The sequence below is a fragment of the Macrobrachium nipponense genome, chromosome 43 (genome assembly GCF_015104395.2).
Source record: "Macrobrachium nipponense isolate FS-2020 chromosome 43, ASM1510439v2, whole genome shotgun sequence".
In the NCBI taxonomy this organism is placed as follows: domain Eukaryota; kingdom Metazoa; phylum Arthropoda; class Malacostraca; order Decapoda; family Palaemonidae; genus Macrobrachium; species Macrobrachium nipponense.
Genome location: NC_061104.1, coordinates 26,059,923 through 26,081,466, shown reverse-complemented (window position 1 = coordinate 26,081,466; position 21,544 = coordinate 26,059,923). Strand labels below are relative to the sequence as shown.

The window sequence follows — 21,544 nt, the reverse complement described above, 5'->3', positions numbered from 1 at the left end:
GAAAATCGAATATAATTTTTTTTAACTAAAGGAATATAAGTAAATATAATGTTCAAGGGAAACATCTACAAATGATGTTAATGATAGCCTAAGGTTTTGCAGTATTGTTCAAACTCGGTAGTCATAGTTAAATGCAGAACATAATGCTGGTATTAGAATGACTGATACTCGGTTTTCTGATCTGTTGTAAGAGAAAGGAAACAGAGAAATGATTTCATATAAATGATGCACTTGGTACAAATTTAGCGTAACGATATCACAGTATTAATGTTTACTTTTACTCGTGGTTATTTCGTACAGAGCAGCTTTTTGTTTTTGTCCCAAACATGAAACTGGTTACTTAAGCTGTTTACCCAATTGAATTTCCTGGTTATTGTACTGGTATATATAGTAACTTTTTGCTTGCCATTAAAGCAAAAGAGGAATATTGTAATGACTTTAAAGGTCAAAATACAATGGTTAGAAATTCCAGTCGAGAGGAAGACAGCGTGGCTGAAATAAGGTGTTTATGGAACAAGAGTTTGATATAAGCAGACTTCCGAGAGTGAAGAAAAACGTATACGTAGAATTAGAGAAAGTTTTTGTATAACTGCCAGGGGTGTTGATGCTGAGGGTGTTCATGCTGGTACCCTAAAAGGTAATTTGTGGAAGTGGTTTGAGTTGCGTTGAACTGCAGGTTTGTAAGAAAGAAGTCTGCTTGTTGGAAGTAAAACAAATCACCACACACACAAACACATACAGAAAACACACACACACACACACACACACACGCACACACACACACATATATATTATATATATATATATATATATAATATATATATATATATTATATATATATATTATTATATATATAGATATATATATATATATATATATATATATATATTATACTATATATATATATATATATATATATATATATATATATATCATATATATATATAATAATATACGTGTGGATTATCGGGACTACCCATAAGATAAAAGCCATGGCTGAATATGCAAGAAGACGGAAACCGATGTACAATATCACGAGGAGCCAAGGTAGTCGAAGCAACGGAAAATACGAGACGAACGAAGCGCAGGGAGCTCATGGTGTGTTTAGGAGGTGCCTGATAAATATTTATTCGTCCTTAAAAGCTGCCAAGGAGTCATCGGTGCTCTGACGAGAGGAAGATTCGCGGTTCGGGAAATTGTTCTTACATTCAAGGGTCTTAAGGTTTAATCTGTGCACTCTTCGGTATATCATTTTTTGTTTAGTTGAATTTTAAATAGGAAATATCAAGACGTCACCGCTGATACGTAACATCAAAAATAAGCAACAGTTTCTGTCCCCTGCCTCGAAGATCATTTCATATTTCAGGGATATCAATAACGCATAGGTATAGACAAAGAAATGTGGAAGCTTGGAAATAGACTGCGCGAGTGCTAGTTCGAAGAACGGGTAGGTTCTCTCTCTCTCTCTTCTCTCTCTCTCTTGCTTGTTAATAATTAGCATATACATCCTAGTCCCGATGCGCACTTGCTTCTTACTGTTGCGAAACTAACCTTATGAGGGAATATTTATATATAAAATCACATGAAAATAATATTCTCTTGACACTTATACCTTCAAACCTTTTAGGGAGGGGTTTCCCTACTCAGATATTGTGATTTCATTCTGCAATTTTTAATCGTTTCTTTTAAGTAGAAAATTTTAGATTTTTTTTTCTCTCTCTCTACAATGCCATCAATTGGTACTATGACGCCAGATGCTCATAGTATTACTTAAGGCACTTAAGTAATTCTATGTTCCTGTTTGAATTCACACCAATGACCTTTTTTTTTTTAATCTTTTGCGCCTGAAGTTTTTTTTTCTTTTTTATCTTTTTGTCTAAGACCTTTACTCTCCTAACATTAGCTCCACGTTTCCAGTAAAAATATATAAATATGTGGTTGCCCATATATTTGTTTAACCCGTGGATGTATGGTGGGGTCAAATTGACCCTAGATGATGCAAAGTCATTGCTATTTCATATTTGAGATACTTTGGCAAATTCCCTTTTCGTGGCTTTTCATAAAAAACATGTCTTCTTTCATCTAATGTTTTTTATTATTATTATTATTAATGAACCAATTTGGCATTGCTGCATGACAGGGTCAAATGCAGATTAATATTTTTGTATTCAATTTAATAGCACCAAAATAATATTTGATGGTTGGATAATAATATGCAGCATCTTAATGATAATATCTATAACAAATAAGATATACTTTTGTTGTTGTAAAAATCAGAAAGAATAGTATTACAAAATTGATGGTCTGGGCTTCCATTTACTGTCTATATAGTTATTACACAAACTAGTTACATTACGTTGGTACTTGACGAACTTCAAGCTTATATAGACTTGTGCATTCGAAGAGGAGTCTACAAAAGCAAAAATGAAGCTGTTATGCAGTTACGGAACCCTTCAATTGGACCTCCTTTATTCTCTGAAATCATGTCAGTCAACAAATTTGAAGAGATTCGTGGAGCACTGCGTTGCTATTATTATAATCTTCTACAAGAAAGAGTAGGCAAGCTAGAGATAAGTTAGCTGCTGTTTGCTTGCTGTTAGATGGATTTGTTGAAAATTCTCAACGATGCTACCAGCATAGTGAGTGTTACAGTTGATGAGGAACTATATCCACTTCGGGGACGTTCCAGTTACATCCAAGATATGCCTTTAAAGCCTGCCAAATACGGTTTGAAATTCTGGGTTGTGGCAGATGGCAATTCATATTTTGTATCTAACATTGAAATGTATACAGGGAAGAATGAAAAGAGACCTCGTGAATCAGCAGTGCAATGTATTGTACTGAAGCTCAACCTGGCTCATTTGCATGGAATTAAGAAAAAGGGATTGTATGAAAGTGTGGTTATCCTATAGCGAAGAGGGAAAGCAAAATTGGCGTCCTGTAAGTCCAAGAAAAATAAAAATGTATTCTTACTGTCAAACCAGCACAAGGATGAGAAACTGAGTGAGGTTAGTAAGAAGCCGCTAGAAGTAATTTTGTAGTGTAATTCGACTAAGTGTGGTGTCGATTGTGTGGATGAAAGGGTTGGTACAGTCAAGTCCATCGAGACACTGGTCATCATTTTAACGGTACATAGATGGCACTAGTCTCGCCACCACCATGGTGAACTTAGAGCGGCTTGTTCTTTGTTCTTTCCAGTTGAAATGGCTAGGGTAAAGACAGGAGGAGAAGCCTGGTTTAATACATGATAATTATATTTTGTCCAACTCCTGTATGACATACAGTGGCCGACCCCGTATTCGCGTTCTCCGGATTTGCGGACTCACACATTCGCGGATTTCTATCGGGAACTTTTCCCCATATTATTCGCGGAAAATTAGCGCATTCGCGGTATTTTTCTATGAGAAATATCCACAAATTCCTGGGGTTTTTTTTTTATTCAATTGCATCATAAAATGCACTTTTGATGAAAACTATTAAAAAACCAAGTATGAATAACTAACAAAATAGGATGTTTTTAGCGTTTTATAGGGGTTCCAAACATTCGCGGGTTCTAACTATTCACGGGGGGTGTCAGGTACGCATCCCCCGCGAATATGGGGGGACCATTGTACAATGTTAATTATTCCACACATTTCGAGTGCTTTGATAGATTCACAGGATTGATATATAAAGTGAATAGATGTAGTCCTTCAAACAATATATAATGAGATTTTCTTGCCGCATGGTTAATAGCATCGTCTAGTAAACTCTGTTCTACTTTAAACCTATTAATTTTCACTAAGATTTGTATTAGGAATGAAGTTTTAAACGTTCTCCATTTAGAAGTATTAGTGGTAGTGGTAGGAGGGGTAGGTAAAGGGGACGGAGGAGGAAGGAAGGGGGGGGGAGGAGGCGTTGGAGTTGTAGTAGTAGTAATAGTAATAGTAGTAGAAAGACCGAGGCATATTGATTAAAGTTAAGTATACCTTAGTTTACCCAAACCACTAAGCTGATATCCTAGAGCTGGCCCAAAGGATTAGATATTTTTTACATGGCTAGCAATAGGGACCTACAGCTTACTTGTGGGATCCGAACCTCACTTTATCGAGAAATGAAATTTCTAATAACCAGAAATATATTCCTGGCTGGGTCTACGTTGGCAGAGTAGGGAATTGAAATCGCGACTATCGAATGAGAGAAAGAGAGAGAGAGAGAGAAAGGGGGTTGGGGTGGCTGTGTGCATGAGTGTGTTCTGTATAAGTTTTTGCCTGCGGAGTGAAGCACTGTGGCCAAACCTCGGCATATTCAACGTGAAATAAGCTAAAGTCTGGTCACCGTCGGGTGAAGCGGTTGAATCACCTGTTAGGGATAGTTTAAGTTTCTTTCTGTGGAACTGCGCTGCTTAATTATATATATATTTCTATTTCAGACGTCTTATAGGGAAACTTCATTCATATTGAAAAATGTTATGCTTGATTATTTTTTCACGTTTTTTTGCATTTTGAATATTATTTCAGCTTTGAGGCGTTTTTAGTGAAGACATTGTTAAGCATCGTTCTTCAGCATTTTCCATTTTTTTTATTCTCCATTTTTGACATGGCAACTGTTTTGCCTGTCGGGCAAATGCACGACGATATGGATGGACCAAGTAACCCATGCATTGAAACTAGCATATTGATTATGAAAATGAAAAAAAAAATACAGGATACAAATCATATCTCCATAAGATTAATTATTTTTTTTTTATCACGCTTTCATACAGGATTTAAGTACCTTTGAATACTGGATCATATCTTCACATTTGTGAGAATTAAAGATTTAAGTACTGAATAGGTTGAGTGTGATCTAAAGCATATTTACTTGAGGTTGTTTCAACACAGTTAGTGACATGAATGAAAAATGTCACTATCTTGTGAAATGTGATCCCCTGTTTTTTTGTGATCTGTTCATGTATGGAACATACCTAATGGCCCGGCACTGGGTGCCGGAGGTGGTTTTGTTGCTGCTGGTCTGTGCAGTTTCTGCCGCTGCCATGCTGGGAATCAACACATAGCAATGGTGCCTTACTTGCATGCAACAGTCATGTGACTACCCAATCTCTCCCCTCTTTATCCATGGCGGGACCTCCCTTCCCTGTGCCTCCTCCACTCTTCCTCTCTTTCTTCATAGAAAGAAAGAGAGAGGGAAAAACAGAGAGAAAAGAAGGAAGAAAGAAAATGAGTGAAAGAGAGAGAAAGGAAGGAAGAAAAGAAAATGAGTTAAAGAGAGAGAAGGAAAGAGGGCTAAAAGACAAAGAAAGAGGAGGTGAGAAACTCCCTTCCTGTCCTTTGCCTCTTCTCCTCCTGTCTCTCTTCAAATAGATAAAGAGAAAAGAATAGAGACAGAGAGAGAGGAAGAAACAAAGAGGAGAGATATCGAGAGGAAAAAAGGCTAAGTAAGTGTCCTGGGGATCGCCTCCCCAGCCTTCTTCCCTGGGGGATACCCTCCCCACCTTCTTCCCCAGGGATTACCTCCCCACCTTCTTCCCCAGGGGTTACCTCCCCACCTTCTTCCCTAAGGGATAACCTCCCCACCTTCTTTCCCAGGGGATAACCTCCCCACCCCCCCCCCCCTTCTTCCCCAGGGAATAACCTCCCCACCCTCTTCCCTAGGGGATCACCTCCTCGCCATCCCAGTGCCCTGGAGACCCAACCCGCCTCCGAACTGTCCCAAACTCTGGTGGCCCAACCCGCCTCCCAACCGTCCCCACGCCAAAACCACCTCCCCACTGTCCTCGTGCCAGGCACCCCGACCCGCCCCCCTACCATTCCCATGCCCTGGCAGCCCAGCCTACCTTCCCAATGTCTCCACTCCCTAAGGGACCCAACCCACCTCCCCACTGTCTCCACTTCCTAGGGGTCCCAACCCACTTCCCCACTGTCCCTGCGTTGTGACATTTCTCTTGGTGAGACGTATGCATTCATGGTCTGAATAATCAACCCAATATCATGCGTATAACATACGCATGATATTGTGAACTGTCGGTGACTAGATTAGTGTCAGAATAGCACGATAAAGCATCGACTAAATTGTTTTTTTCGAGTAAATTATTAAAAATTTGAACATAATGGCAGTGTCTAGCAACAGTGGTAAGAAATGATAGATACAATAGGAAAACGAATGCCTAAAGCATGTAATCTATGTAAGGTATGGTATAGCATTGTAAATCCACAAAACCTGATCAGGAAATGCTATGCATGCCACGTACCTACTCATCCATGTGCAGAAGTTCAGCAAATAAAAATAAGGACACAAAGTATTTTGCTAAAACAACTGTCTAACATGGATAGATAATTTTATTAAATCAAGACTTAATGTGCAATAGTAGAGGATGAAGAAGATGAGGAAGAGGAAGAAGAGGAAAATGGAAAAGAAGAAAATAAGATTGAAGTGATAAAATAAAATAATGAAAACAAAGAACAGGGCAAGAGTATGGATGCAGAGAAACTCATAGATACTACATATGAGGCAATACGGCAGCATACATATGATGAAATAAATTATGACATGACAACCCAAAATAAAATCCCAAAGAGGCTGTACCTGGATCTTCATATTGCTGGGAAACATTATTCCACAACATCCACATCAATTGCTCCCTGTCGCCATCACTAACAATTTCATCCACCCTAACTCTTTCTCTCAACTCATCATACTTCCAACTGTCACCTTTTTTCACACTACCTATGGCAATCAGCTGTTTTGCACCCTAACTTACATTTCGTCATCTGCATTCACCATGTTATCGCAACCTTACACAATTACCCTCACGTATACCCCGTACTCGCTTCTTCCTAGCAGTCAGCAACAAGGCCACAAAAACCCGAGGATTCTCCATGTCTATGATCCTGTTGTACACATGCACACTCGCTCTTACCAACTTGCTCGCATCCACACCTTCAGCCACATACTCACACTTGTCACTGTTGGCGATCCCGAGACAACTTTCACACTAACAACTTCCTCAACCTTGCGCAGCCCTTACACACACTTTCGCAACCAATGGCACCCCTTTGCATACCTTACTGTCTCCCCTCCATCACTATCCAAGTACATACTCTTTCATCTGCAACTCAATCATGTTCCTGCTCAGATGGACCACTATCCCACAATCCTTCAAGAACCTATACCCTTACAACATATCATACTTATCATTCATTCTTTCGACCACACAAAAGTCACTTTCATCCATCACTATCTCCTCAATTTCTATCCTTCCATGCAACATTTCCACCACAGGCATACCTAAATTCCCAATTCCTCGTACCTCCCCTTTACATTTTCTAACCTCACACCTACTCTACAACTTATCACGTCCATTCTTAAAGAAAACGTTGACGCTGCAGGCAGTATCAATCAAAGTGACCAAACACACCCCCTTGCTTCTTACCTTCACACTCATGCACTCATGGGCTCTATCCCCGAACACTTCCTCATGCAACAACCCTTCCCGCATATGCATTACCCTTACTGCCCGTGCACTGGAGGACCCACCCAACTGAATCCCCTTAACATCTAGTTTCACGAATTCCCAGCCTGATTCATCCTCTTTTTTCCCTACACACACTCACCACATGACCTTCCACTCCACATTCAGCACACTTTACACGCTGTTCTTTACACATCCTAGCATAATGCCCATTCTTTCCACGGTTGCCATAAACCACATTCACACGGATACCCTGACATCCACTAGCTATGTACATGCCCTGTCTGACCACATCTATAATATTTAATTTCCCTATCTCTCTGACACTCACTTACTAAATGTCCCATCTTCCCACATCAAATACAAGCTCCTAATGCCCACCAGCATTCATTCTTCTTATGCCCTGGTTTCCCACATCTATAACACCTGCTCTCACTCACAGCTAACTGACCCTAACCTTCCGACACTCGCACTCTTCAGCGCTTCAAGCCCATCACCAGACCCAGGAAGCCTACCTTAAACATTTCCTGCACAGTAATCATCACCAACTCCAGCTTTTCATCCATTTTCTCAATCATTCGCTCTTCAGCCCCTTTCAATTCCTCTTTCATTCCCTCTTCCATACTCCTCATCATCCCTCTCAACTCTTCCAACTCCCTCTTTTGATTCTCACACTCAATCCTCAGCCTCTCATTCTCCACTTCCACTCTTTCCCTAGCTTCCCTCGCTGATTGCACTACCTCCCTAAGCCTGCTTATCTCGTCCAACCCTTCCATCCTTACCTCTTCAGCAGTCCATACTGACCTCACTGTCCCAGTCATCCTTTTTATAGCCGAACAGTCCCTGTTCGGGTACCAAAATATTATGTGGAGGGATTACAAGCTAAGCAAGCAAGCAAAACCTCCCCACATTTACATTAATTAATCTTGGCTTACAAATTTCCCCCAGCCACACTTTCCCCTTTACGTTACTTTGGTTCAGTGAAGCAAAAAACAAAATCTCAAACACATTTACTCATCAGAAAACTTAACACAATCAAGGCAAGAAGCTGTGCTTTCAACACGGTATGGCCATCGAAAAACAAACTCCACCGCCACTAGCAAACTGCCAAACACCCAACCAACTGTCACCAACAAACCGCTGAATACCAACACGAAAAAAACACCAAACAAGCACCAAGGCTACACACCAATTCACAAACATCAGACACGACAAATTGCTCATCAACTCGATAACCACAGATGGACACAAGCATGACAGAACTCGATTACTCAATACCCAAAACTTCATGTGAAATGCACACAGACGACTGTACTGACTAACTACCTGTCACTCCGAATGCCTTCATTGACTGACTCCTCAACGAGCCATAACACCCTCCAAACAAGCAGTTTACTTGTCAACCACCCATTCATCATTCACACCCTCTCTCTCTCTCAAAAAAAAAGGGCACAGACCTTCCCCATACTATCTTAACAATAATAATAAACATAAAATAACAATATATAAAACATGACAAAACATCCAAGACCCTTCCTATCGCTTCCGATGAACGCAGAACAACCCAACAAGACAACAGACAAACACCAGCCGCTTCCTTCTCTCTCTCTCACAAGCAACCCTGAGAATGTTGTCAAATGCAACCAATTCATCAAATCCCCCATAGCCTGTCCCACCCGCCTCACCACCGTCCCTATGCCTTGACTGCCCACCCCACCTCCCCACATCCCTATGCCTCGCTGCCAACCCGCCCACCTTCCCACTGTCAATAAACCCTGGCTGCCCAACCCGCCTCCCCACCGTCCCTAGAATGGGGTACATCTCATCACCGCCAACTCATCGCCGCCTACTCATCCCAGGCCCAACTCATCCCTGGCCCAACTCATTCCCGCAGTGATTAATGAAATTCAGTAAATATTCAAAACACCTTTATTCAGAATCAAGTATGACTCTTTCATGACACTAAAAATAAATTAACACCATATAATTTGAAGACAAAAAATCCATGAAAAAAAAAAATTATTTTATGTTATGAGAAATGCCTCTTAAATATTCAATGGGAGTCCTTTCATTAAAATTTTGGACAATTCTAAGAATGCGGGAATCAGTATCCCTGTACTTTTTAATTTGGCGGGTGGTGAACTGCCTGCTATACGTGATTCCAAAATAAAAATCTCTACCTTTCTGAACTTTTTTAGTGCATTTATGAACTTCCAGAGTGTGGATGTTCCATTCCTAATTCCATTTGTAATCTTCTGTTCGCTCCTTCTGCATGGTTGTTTGTTTTATCTTCATGATTCAAAGTTCGAAAATACAAATTCCACATTTCCAATGGAAAGAGTGGTGCACGTCTGCTATTTCCACGTCTGTTTAACCGACCTATATAATTGTCTTCAAGCCAGTTCAAGATTGGCACATGCTCTGGGGAGGCACTAATCTGATTCCGTTTCTGACGAATAGTTTTCTATAGAGCCGACGAATTCGGGAGTGATCCTTGCACCGCTTGGGGAACATTACATAAAACTTCATTAATCACTACACTTGGGTTTTCCATCGTCTCTTCAGCTCTGGTTTTAATTTTTGTAGTTGTCCTTTCTACTTCTACTTTTATCGGTGAAGAGTCATGGGTGTGAGTATTCAAGACTTTAACTACGTTTCCAAATCATGTGTGTATTCTCGCTTTACACCTGCTGAGCATGATCACATTTCCAGAACCTCAAATTGCTGTCCGTTTTGCTGAATTGTCGAAAATGAACAAATAGCCGTCATGAGAAAATTTCGCTTTGCCCCTCTGACTTAAAAATTGTCTCCATTGTAATGGGTTTACTGAAAGAATGTAAAACTGAAAGTGATATATCGAAAGGTTAATAATTACTAACGTTTTTGTTGACAATCATCTGATTTCATACTTGGGTACTTTTGTTTGTAATTGGTAATTGAGTAATTGTCGTCATGCGTTGAAAGGTAAAAATTACTAACGTTTTTGTTGACAAACTTTGATTTCATAGTTCGGTATTTTTTTGTTTACAAATAGTAGGATTGGTAATTGAGTAACTGTTGTTTCGTTTTTATTTACACTGCCTTGCAGTGTGTGTGTGTGTATGTATGTGTGTGTGTTGGACCGGTGAGTGAGTTGGGCCGGGTATAAGTTGGGCTGGAGATGAGCTGGGCCGGAGATGAGCTGGGCCGTAGATAAGTTGGGCCTGGAGGTGAGTTGGCGGTGATGAGTTGGCTGGCGATGAGATGGCGGCGATGAGTTGTCCCATTTCGCCGTCCCTATGCCTTGCTGCCCAACCCCCGCCTCCCCACCGGTTCCTTATGCCTTGGCTGCCCAACCCGCCTCCCCACCATCACTACACCCTGGCTGCTAACCCGCCTCCCCACCATCTCTGTGCACCACTTGCCCAACCTGCCTCCCACCATCACCGCTCACTGACTGCCCAAGCAGCCCAAACCCACCTGTCCTTGCGCCCAAGGCAGTCCAACCCACCTCCCCACCACAACCACACCTCAGGTGCAACCAGCCTTTCCACTGTCCTCCTGCTCCGGTTGCCCAGACTCCATGAGACCCGTGGTGGGCCAGGCCCGCCATCCCAGGACCCGTGGCAGGCCTGCCCCGCCGTCCCGGGACCCGTAGAAGGCCTGCCCCACCATCCCAGGACCCATGGTGGGCCTGCCCCACCGTCCCGGGAGCCGTGCGGCCTGCCCTTCCATACCAGGCCCGTGGCGGGCCTGCCTCGCCATACCAGGACCTGTGGTGGGCCTGCCCTGCCGTCCTGGAACCGTGGCGGGCCTACCCCACCGTTCCAGGACCCGTGGCAGGCCAGCCCCACCGCCGTCCTGGTACCCGTGGTGGGCCTGCCCTGCCGTCCCGGGAACTGTAGAAAGCCTGCCCCACTGTCCTGGGACCCATGGCAGGCCTGCTCTACAGTCCCAGGAACCGTGGGTGGCCTGCCCCGCCGTCCCAGGAAACATGGCAAGCCTGCCCCGCCGTCCCAGGAAACCTTGAGAGCCTGCCCCGCCATCCTGGGGACCAGAGAGGCCCCCTGCTAGCTGTCCTGGATCCATATGGGGGCGGCCTGCTGAGCCATCCCGAGACCCTTGGCAGCTGTCTCAGAACCTGTGGCGAGCCTGCCCGCCATTCCGGGACCCTTGGCGGGCCTGCCCAACTGTCCCGGGAACTGTGGTGGGCTTGCTCTGCTGTCTCGGGACCCATGGCGGGGCCTGCCCCGCCATCCCGGGACCTTTGGCAAGCCTACCCTGCTGTCCCACCCAAAAACTGTGGCATGCCTGCTCCGCCGTCCGGGGACCCGTTGTGGGCCTGCCCCGCCATCACAGGACCCGTGGTGCCCAACCAGCCATCCCACCATCCCCAGGCACCAGCAGCCCACCTGCCTCCAAACTGTCCCCACTCGCTGATGGCCCAAGCAGTCCAACCCACTGTCCTTGCTCCCAAGGCAACCCAACCCACCTCCCCAACAAACCCACACCCCAGGTGCAACTAGCCTTCTCACTGTCCTCCTACTCCGGCTGCCCAGCCTCCCCAGGGCCCGTTGCAGGCCCGGCCTGCTATACCAGGACCAGTGGGGGGCCAGACCCGCCATCCTAGGACATTTGGTAGGCCAGACCCACCATCCTTGGACCTTTGGGGGGACTGCCCCGCCATCCTTAGACACGTGATGGGCCTGCCCCACTATCCCGGAACCCATGATGGGCCTGCCCTGCCATCCTGGGACATGGCATTCCTGCCCCACTGTCCCGGGAACAGTGGTGGTCCTGTCCTACTGTCCTGGGACCTGTGGTGGGCCTGCCCCGCTGTCACAGGAACTGTGGCATGCCTGCCCAGCCTCCCTGTGACCTGTGGTTGGCATGCCCCACCGTCCGGGACCCGTGGCGGGCCTGCCCCGCCTCCGTCCTGGGACCTGTGGTGGGCGTGCCCCGCCATCCCAGGAAATGTGGCAGGCCTGCCCCGCTGTCACGGGAACTGTGGTGGGCCTACCCCTCCGTCGTGGGACTTGTGGCGGGCCTGCCCTGCCATCCCTCAACCCTTTGGTGAGCCTCTGCCCATGTGTCCCGGGACATGTGGCGGGCCTGCCTAGCTGTCCTGGGACCCGTGGCAGTCGTGCCCAGCCATTCTGGGACCAGTTGCCGGCCTGCCCCGCCATCCAGGCACCTGTGGCGGGCCTGCCCCGCCGTCCCTTGACCTGTGGTGGGCCTGCCCAGGCATCCCGGGACATGTGGTGGGCCTGCCCAGCATCGTCCCGGGACCCGGTGGTGGGCATGCCCAGCCATTCTGGGGCCAGTGGCGGGCCTGCCCTGCCGTCCCGGGACCCGTGGTGGGCCTGCCTGCCATCCCAGGAACAGTGGCTAGGCCTGCCCGACAACCCGGGACCTGTGGCGGGCCTGCCCCGCCGTCCCTCAACCTATGGTGGCCTGCCCAGACGTTCCGGGAAACTGGGCCAGCCCTCTTGTCCAGCCGTCCTGGGACCAGCGGCTGGCCTTCCCACCTTCCTGGGACCAGTATTGGGCTAGTTTGCTCTTGCCAACTGCTCAGTCAAACCCCTCGTCTTCTCACATAGTGATTCGTTTCTCTGCCCAGTTTTATTTGCGTTGTCCTTCAGTTGTTGATTTTCCTCTGTGATCTTGAGGATTTGGTCTCCCATCTGTTCTTTTCTTCCCTCCTCTCTTTATCTTTCTCCTTCAGAAACAACGTTTCATCTTCGAGTGAGTGGCCCCTGTCTTGCCAGGCCAGCTGTTACAAGTTGACTTCACGATTGATATGTTCGTCCTTCCACCCCGCTTTTGCATCTCTTCATAGTAGTCAAGCTTCTGCTGCAACTCAAGCTTTATCTGGTCTAAGTTCACCCGCTGTTCTCTCTGGAACTGGATGGTGTCTAGCACGGCCGCAATTCTCTCCTTCAGTTCCTTTTCCTTGCTTCGCCATTGACTATACCGCTACAACAAAATCATAGGGACACTAGGCACGATCCCAAGATCCATGAAAAAGGAACCTGGAAACAAAATAGATGCCGAAGTATATCCAGGACTCATGCAGAAGACTGTGCTACCACCAACAGAACACATAGTGAGAAAAGTGATGGACTCCTTAGGCCCCTTTCACACTATGCGTGTTGACGCTGCGATAGATGCGTTCACCGCAACGCAGAAACTGCAATGGATTTTTAAATGTTGCCGCACACAGCTGCGTTGTCCACAGCGGGAGATTTGTTTATATTGAGTCGGTGGTGAGTTATACCATGGCCCTGTTTTGTTTCCCTGGATTTGGTTTTAAATCCCGGGAGTTTTATTTACATATTTTTCGTATGATTTACATTCAATGTATAAAAAAGAAGCCCGGGGAAGAGATTCAAGAAACAAGAGAGTGCAGTGAACAAATAAGTTCAACCATAACCAGGTGCTTTGCTTTTTGTTTTTTACAGCATTCTTACACCATGAAAACACATTGCTCAAACAACACTAATATCCTTTTCATTAATTAGGTAATTCATTATATATTACAAGTTATAATTTTCATCTCAATTACAAAATATGTTCTTATTGGATCCGGTAAGTTGTCATCTCTTTAAAATTATGAGAGAGAGAGAGAGAGAGAGAGAGAGAGAGAGAGAGAGAGAGAGAGAGAGAGAGAGAGAGAGAGAATTTACTTAGTTTAAAATCATATAATTTATATCAATCAAACTTAGTTTTAAACATGATAAAGTACCAGTATATCAGCTCAGTGGTCTGGTTAAACTACTTTTATAATAATAATAATAATAATAATAATAATAATAATAATAATCCAAAGGAGGCAGGATGCAACCCGGAACCCCACACTATACACCACCCAGTCGAATTAGAGGACTGTGACGGAGCAAAAAAGAAAGAAAAAAAAAAAAATAATAATAATCCTCAGTTGAATAAAAATGCATAATATGTAGTATGAATTTCAACAAGTACTAGAAGATAATGATTTTCATAGGGTATATATTTGTTATTATTGCTTAATCTCTGGATTTCCCTGGTCACCTGAGAGTAGTTCAACACGGCGCTAAGTGCATGTGATACGCAAGATGTAAAGACGTGCATTGAACATGATGGTCGTCCACTGGCCACCGCCTGACCCTTGGAGGAATAATAGTTTATGGAGATGCCCTGACCCAGATTAAGCGAAGCCAAAAAGATTCACGCTTACCAGTCAAAGTGACAGTTCTGGAATCTCAGGTGAATCTGAGCACTGTACTGGAATTTTGGAGTCAGTTATTTAGAGAATGTAACTATTAATTTGCTTGTCATAATCGATAGCGCCTTCCTGTGCTGCTTATGGATGTATGCAAAAATTCAATAAAACCTTAGAATAACCTATTACATTTCATTGGTGAGTGGCAATGACTGACAATAAAAATAATGCAATGCCAAGTTTAAACAAGTTGAAAAGTAAATGATATTTAATTGATCCCACGAATGATTTAGAAATCTGCCAGAGATGTAAGATATTGTTTAGAAATTCAACGAAAACGCGGACATTAGCCGTGGCAGAAAAGTTGCAAAAAATGTTATATGGTGTTATGAAATATTACACAGGCAAGGCAATTTTTTTTTCAAAAATTATGAAAACCACCCAGTCGAATTGGATGACTGTTATAAAAAACAGGATAAAAAAAGATAAGAAAATAATAATGATAATATTTTGAAAGCATGGATTCCATATGAATAGGGTTCATCATCTGAATAATAATTATAATAATAATAATAATAATAGTAATGTCATAAAAATCCACAATTATAGAGTAGAGTATTTTGTTAAGTAAAACAAACAGATTTCGAACACCTGATCAGTGTTGACGTTAAAATGTTAAGTGAGTGGGTAGTTTCCTTCTGAAGAGCATCTAAAAAGGTGAGCGGGGCGAGAAGATAACAGCCCATCGTCGAAGTGCTGGTTCGGGTGTTGTTACGTTATTCCAAATTCAACAAGCAGTTGCGCAAACCCCCTTGATCTTCGAACTTGCATGGGTGCCATAGTCGGAAACATCCACGGCTATCTGGAGAGAGAGAAAGGAAGCAGAACATAGGGTTCACACGGTCACAGTCAATTTTGAAATTAAAATGTTTTAGGTACTGTTTGGCAATGAACCAGTTGATAAAAGGGTCTTCATTTGTAAATGACTTATCTTCCAAAGATTTTCCCATGTTTATAGCAGCACCTTCAATTAATCTTTTCACCTGCGGATCGTCACTTTTAAAAATAGTTCGTGCACCATCCCAATAAATTATATGGTCTAAATGAAAACTATGAGCCACCAGAGCGCTGCCTGTGCGTATCATAAGCCCTTCTGTGTTCCCTAAATCTTACACCCAGTCCCCTACCACCCTCCCCGTAGTAACAACCATTGCAATCATGGCATGAAACCTTGTAAACACCGTTGTTTCTCTTGGTGCTACTATTTTCTTTGTATGAGATTTTCTGTCGTTAATGACATATATATATATATATATATATATATATATATATATATATATATATATATATATATATACATACATATATATATATACATATATGTATATATATTATGTATATATATATTATATATATATATATATATATATATATATATATATATATATATGTATATAGAATAATTTACACATACATGTATACCCGTGGACGAATAACTTTGATTCTGAATCTCTACATGACTGTGGCCAATTTGACTCCAATACTACATTTTTGATACGAAAAGCGTAAAAGGCTAAGTCAGCAATGCTACTCATTCTAAGTTTATTTTCTTTTATGGAAGTAAAACAATAATCGAAGTAAATTTGAATAGAAGTTCAAGACAGAAAGGAAATTAAAAATTAAAAATTAAATAGAAAAACTTCTTTTTAGGTAGTGCGTACTTTAGTGAAGCTTGCTTTCTGCTTGTTGAATGTAATGCAAACTTGAAATGTCATTAACGACACATGTAATTGTTTATACCTATAAAAACCCTTTGGCAAAATCTCATGCAAAGAACAACAGTACCACCAAGAGATGGTTGTTACTACGGGGAGGGTGGTAGGGGACTGGGTGTAAGATTCCATATATATATATATATATATATATATATATATCTATATATATTAATATATATATATATATATATATATATATATATAATATATATATATATATATATATATATATATATATATATATATATATATATATATATATCTATATTATATAGATATATATATATATATATATATATATATATATATATATATATATATATATATATATATATATATATATATATATATATATATATATATATATATATATATATATATATATATATATATATATATAATATATATATATATATATATATATATATAATGTGGAATTAATGTTAGTGGGCAAGCAGTGTCAGAATGAATACAGAAAATTGTATTTCCTCCGCTCTTATATCTGTCTAGATTAATGTTACCTTCATAAATCAGTAGCATTTATTTACCGAGAAAAAGTTCCCAGGCAGAAACTGTCAAGCGTTGTGTCATCATTCATAGTGTCTCAAAATGCAGGCAAATCAAAGGGAAAATCAGCCTTCGCGACATTGCGACATTTCTTCTTGTCATTGTTTCCACGGAATAGTTTTTTTTTGTTCTTTTTTTTCATTATTCCCATAGGTCAAAATCATTTATCACCGGCTTATTAACAATTAACAACCTGATTTTCCCTTCCGTTTTCCCTGTCTGATGAAAGAAGGAAAAATTTGAAGGTCACATTCGTTGTGTAAACAAAGATTGGAAACACACTGACACTGATCGCCCTCGGACCCTAAATTAAAAAAAATTGGTGCAGTATTCTTTGTCCCGATGGAAGTTGAGTGACAGGTTGATGGACAAGTCCAAGCGAAGCAGAATGCGAAAAGAGGAACCGTCTGTCAATTCGCGGAGAAAAAAAAAGCATTTGGTATTTAGTAGAAAACTTGTGTGGATCGCAGGAAGTGGCTGACGCGTCGATGACAATCCACACGCGAAATTAAAACAAAATGCAGCAGTGATACGTCAGTGGATCCTTGTAGGATCGCCAGTGCACGATGAACTGGAACATGTAACGAAATAATGAAGATGTAAACAGTGCCTAATAACTGGAAAGTGGCAGCTCTGTTCCCTTCATTGATACAATAGTATTGCCAAAAAGGAAATCGTTAAATCGGTTGAGATTCCACGGGCTACGATCGTTCACATGAAACGTTTGGTGTAAATGTTGGAAACGGGACGGCATCGGTGGTCTGATTGAGCCCTTTTAGACTGTTTACGATGCTGTTGCTGCTGCTGATGTATAAAATATCTGCACAAGGAGTTCGTCGTTGATTTGACTGATTAAAGGATGATGACGGCAGTAATTAAAACTCGCAGATAAAACTGAAAGGCCGAGCCTTGAGTTCGATGTTCCCTCCCTCCAGGTGAACAAGTCCTCGTAAATTGATTTTATGGAAAGAATTTACCCAGTACTTAACAGGGTAGGCGAGAATACCGGCATAGGAATCAAATGCTGCAACATTGTTTAAAACTAGATAATACCATCCACGGCTTAGAATTTGTTCGATAGAGTATTCAGTGAGTGAAAGGCTTTCCTTCACCTGAGAGAACACAGCGGGAATGAAGATCTTTCCTGAAAATCTTCAAGAGGTCATTATGTAATCACAACACCTGGCTACATAACTAGAATTTATCGATATAGCAATCTGAGCCCACAACGGACATGAACACTTGACTTCCTTTGTAAATATTGATGACATGTCAGAAGGAGAATTAAATTTTAGCACAAAGTATTCACAGTAAAAGTTAGGACTTGAGACGTTTTAAAGGGCTAACTATGACTTGCCATAGACTGGTAGTTAATAGTTAGACTGAAGGCAAAGAAATGAAGGGAACGGTATTAAAATCAAATTGGATTCCGAGGAGCATAAAAATAAAAATAGAATGAGAGAGAGAGAGAGAGGGAGTTTTAAAGTAACAAGCAGATTTGCTAGATTACCAATAGTGATGAAGAAAATGACAGAGGTGATTAGTGAAGGGAGACAGCATAAACAAAAGAAATAAAAGGCCTTGAGAAGGCTACTGGTTTTCTCGAAGAGAAAAATAATTAATATTGACAATGAGGCAGAGAAAAACGGCGACAGGAAAAATAAGCTGAAGTATAACATATTCAAGATAAGAATTAAACAATTTTTATGGCCTGTCCACACTAGCGGGAATGCCGAGCACTTCCAGCTGTTTATATTTTCTCTTGCTTCTGAAGCAGTGTTACCAGATAATCACATCGTTCCGACTCCATACTCGGTCGGTCAGTAAAGCTCGTTGTACAGTGGAATGGGTTATTGGAAGAGTGTTTGGCCGTCGAGTAGTGCCCTCTAATGTGGACAGGCTTTAGAGAAAAAACCATGGTAAAAAAAGGAAAGGCACAATAAAAACATAAAACACGGTCGAAGAAGGAGAAAGCACTGATGACTGTTGGACCAAATGATGAAGATATGGGGTAAATATTTAGAAAGTTCCCTTGGCACAGAGAAGGTAAGTGATGTGCTCTACCAGATTTCAGGAGGAGGAACTTGTGAGAATGTAGGAAAAATATATGGCGAGATTCTGAATAGACAAGAGCCAAATAACCATTGGACGTAACTGAATATGTAGAAGTGCTAACGAACAGTCACAAAAGCACCAAGGATGGACAACGCGCCAGCTGAACTACTAGAATACTTTAGAGATTTGTGATTGACGTGTTGCCAAGATATACCAAGGGCATAGGGCAATTGATAACATAATTATCCAAGTACTTTAAAGTCAAAGAACCAACTACTGAGGCGTAATACTATCCCCAGCTTGCCATGAAATCTTAGTTAAAACTATCAGGTCAAGATATAGTCATACAAGGAAAAAGTAGTGTGAAACTACTGATGCGAGTTTAGAAAAGTGTCATCGATGCACCAATTATGAATGCGAAGTAAACTAATGGAGAAATATTGGGATTTTAAGAAGAAAGTCTCATATAATCTGTGCAGACATCTAACAGGCCTGGTAGTTGGCAATTCAAAGACCATTCTTGTGGAACAAAGCCGTGTTTAAAGTGGAAGAAACCGGAGACAGTGGTTTGAAATGTAGATACTGTGAATGTAGATAGTTGCCTGTTATTTGTTCTTCGCTGTGTTTAATATGGTATTATATACATCACTATTTAAGACTGCGTCCAGTTAAAGGAAGATTGTCAACCTTTTTAACTTGGTGGATTATGTAAACATTGAATTTTTATATCAACCAGGTAGCTTCTAGAGTGAGATTAGAATTTAAAAACATGAAACATAATGTTATAATTCTGTCAAACAGCAATAACAACAAAAGCTTGGAATTGAGAGGAAATGGGAAATTCAGTTAGATTTACTGCCGGAAGTAGGCTTCATTACAGTTTGCTTTTATTTATGAACATTATTGCAATGTTAATAACAATGACTGGATGGGAAATATGAACTCGACCAACCACCAAAGCTGAATGTATTTGACAAGAATTATTTCAAAGAAGAAGAGAATTTAGATGTAATATAGAAGACTGTTCTTAGAGTGAGTTTGAAGACTTAACAAAACCACTGATCAAAAATTCCATAGACCACTATGGCTGCGATCAGGATTATCTATAACACGCTATTACACGTATAGCGGCATCATTAAATACTAATGTGTGTATGTATACACACAGTATACAGTATGTGTATATATATATATAATATATATATATATATATATATATATATATATATATATTCCTATTCCCGAGATTAAAGTCAGGGTTCTGTAATAGTATCAATCATTTTTAAAATTAATAAAAACCTTAACTGCGTATTAATTTCGTGAATTATTGTGCATTATATGTAGGAATTTTCATCTTGATTTTTGCTTGTTCATCCCACATGCATTTCAGAACGTTAATTTATTTATTTATTATTTTTTTTAATGAAAACAAACCACGAATCTGCTAACAAAATGAATTAACTTGGGCCCTCCCGGGTTTTATCTTGAAATATTCTTTTGTAATCAAAATATCTTAGTTAGTCGGCAGTTGTTTTCTGATATAAGTAAAGAAACAAATAACTTCAAATTCAGAAGGATGACCATCAAGGTGTAGAGGTCTTTCTAAGAATTCGTAAGATGTTTTCATGCCACATTTTCTTCTTAAGTTCTCTAACAGATCCGTTTTGAACAAAATTTCGTCACCGACCGGAAATGCCTGATCAAGGAGATCCTTCCTTGTTCATTTCATGAGGAGATGATGATGTTTGAGATTAAGCTGGCCTTATGCCAGCATGGGCTCTTGCTCCTAGAGCAGCCCGCAGAAGGAAAGGACCGCAAAGTTACCACTCGTCGCCAGAGGCAGTCAGATTTGCAAATGAAGATTCTTCATTCTTCAAACTAAAGCCTAAAATATCCTGTAATTTAATGTTTGTAGAACACACGTCATTTCTCTTGCTTGTGTTCCTGGCAAGAGCAGTTGAAAAAGACTAAGTCTTATGAATGTCTCGATAAAGTGAGGTCTTCTCTTTCATACTGCATTTTTATTTTAGCCAAAAATTGCCGCTTTGCCCACAGTACTTTTTATGGCCCCCGCCTTAGTTTAATATTATTCAGCTCGTTACTAATGATTTTAAGTTGATTTTGTGAATATTCACCCTGGAAGATAACCCGCCTTATATTTAATCTTCTAGCATTTCCGCAAAAAAAAGAAAAAAAACTGTCCCAGTTAAGAGCTCACTTTTTTCCGGTACTCGATTGGCTTGGACTTGCGTAAAATATAAGTATAAATAATGTTACAATTTAAAACCCAATGAAAACAATAGGAACATAATTAACAGCTTAGGCCAACAGAGGATCAATGAATTTTCAGGAAATGGGCCTAAATCGTCCTATTCCCAGACCCAGGTGCGAGTGACCTTAGGTTTTTCGCCTGTGAGGAGACCTTGCAAAACGATGGGACGATGGGATCAAGATTCAAGTTGTAGGACAGTGCGTAACGTCGCTGGGATCGGGATTAGTCGTCTTGACCTTTATTTG

The 21,544-nt window shown here is 41.4% G+C and overlaps 2 protein-coding genes across 3 annotated transcripts in view; one reads left to right on the top strand and one right to left on the bottom strand.

The window, feature by feature from the left end:
- LOC135213596 (probable glutamate receptor) overlaps positions 1-21,544 on the bottom strand; it is a 183,136-nt gene that overhangs the window by 59,223 nt on the left and 102,369 nt on the right. The gene's annotated exons all lie outside the window — the stretch shown is intronic.
- The window catches only part of LOC135213749 (probable glutamate receptor), a 43,319-nt gene that overhangs the window by 861 nt on the left and 20,914 nt on the right, over positions 1-21,544 (top strand). The gene's annotated exons all lie outside the window — the stretch shown is intronic.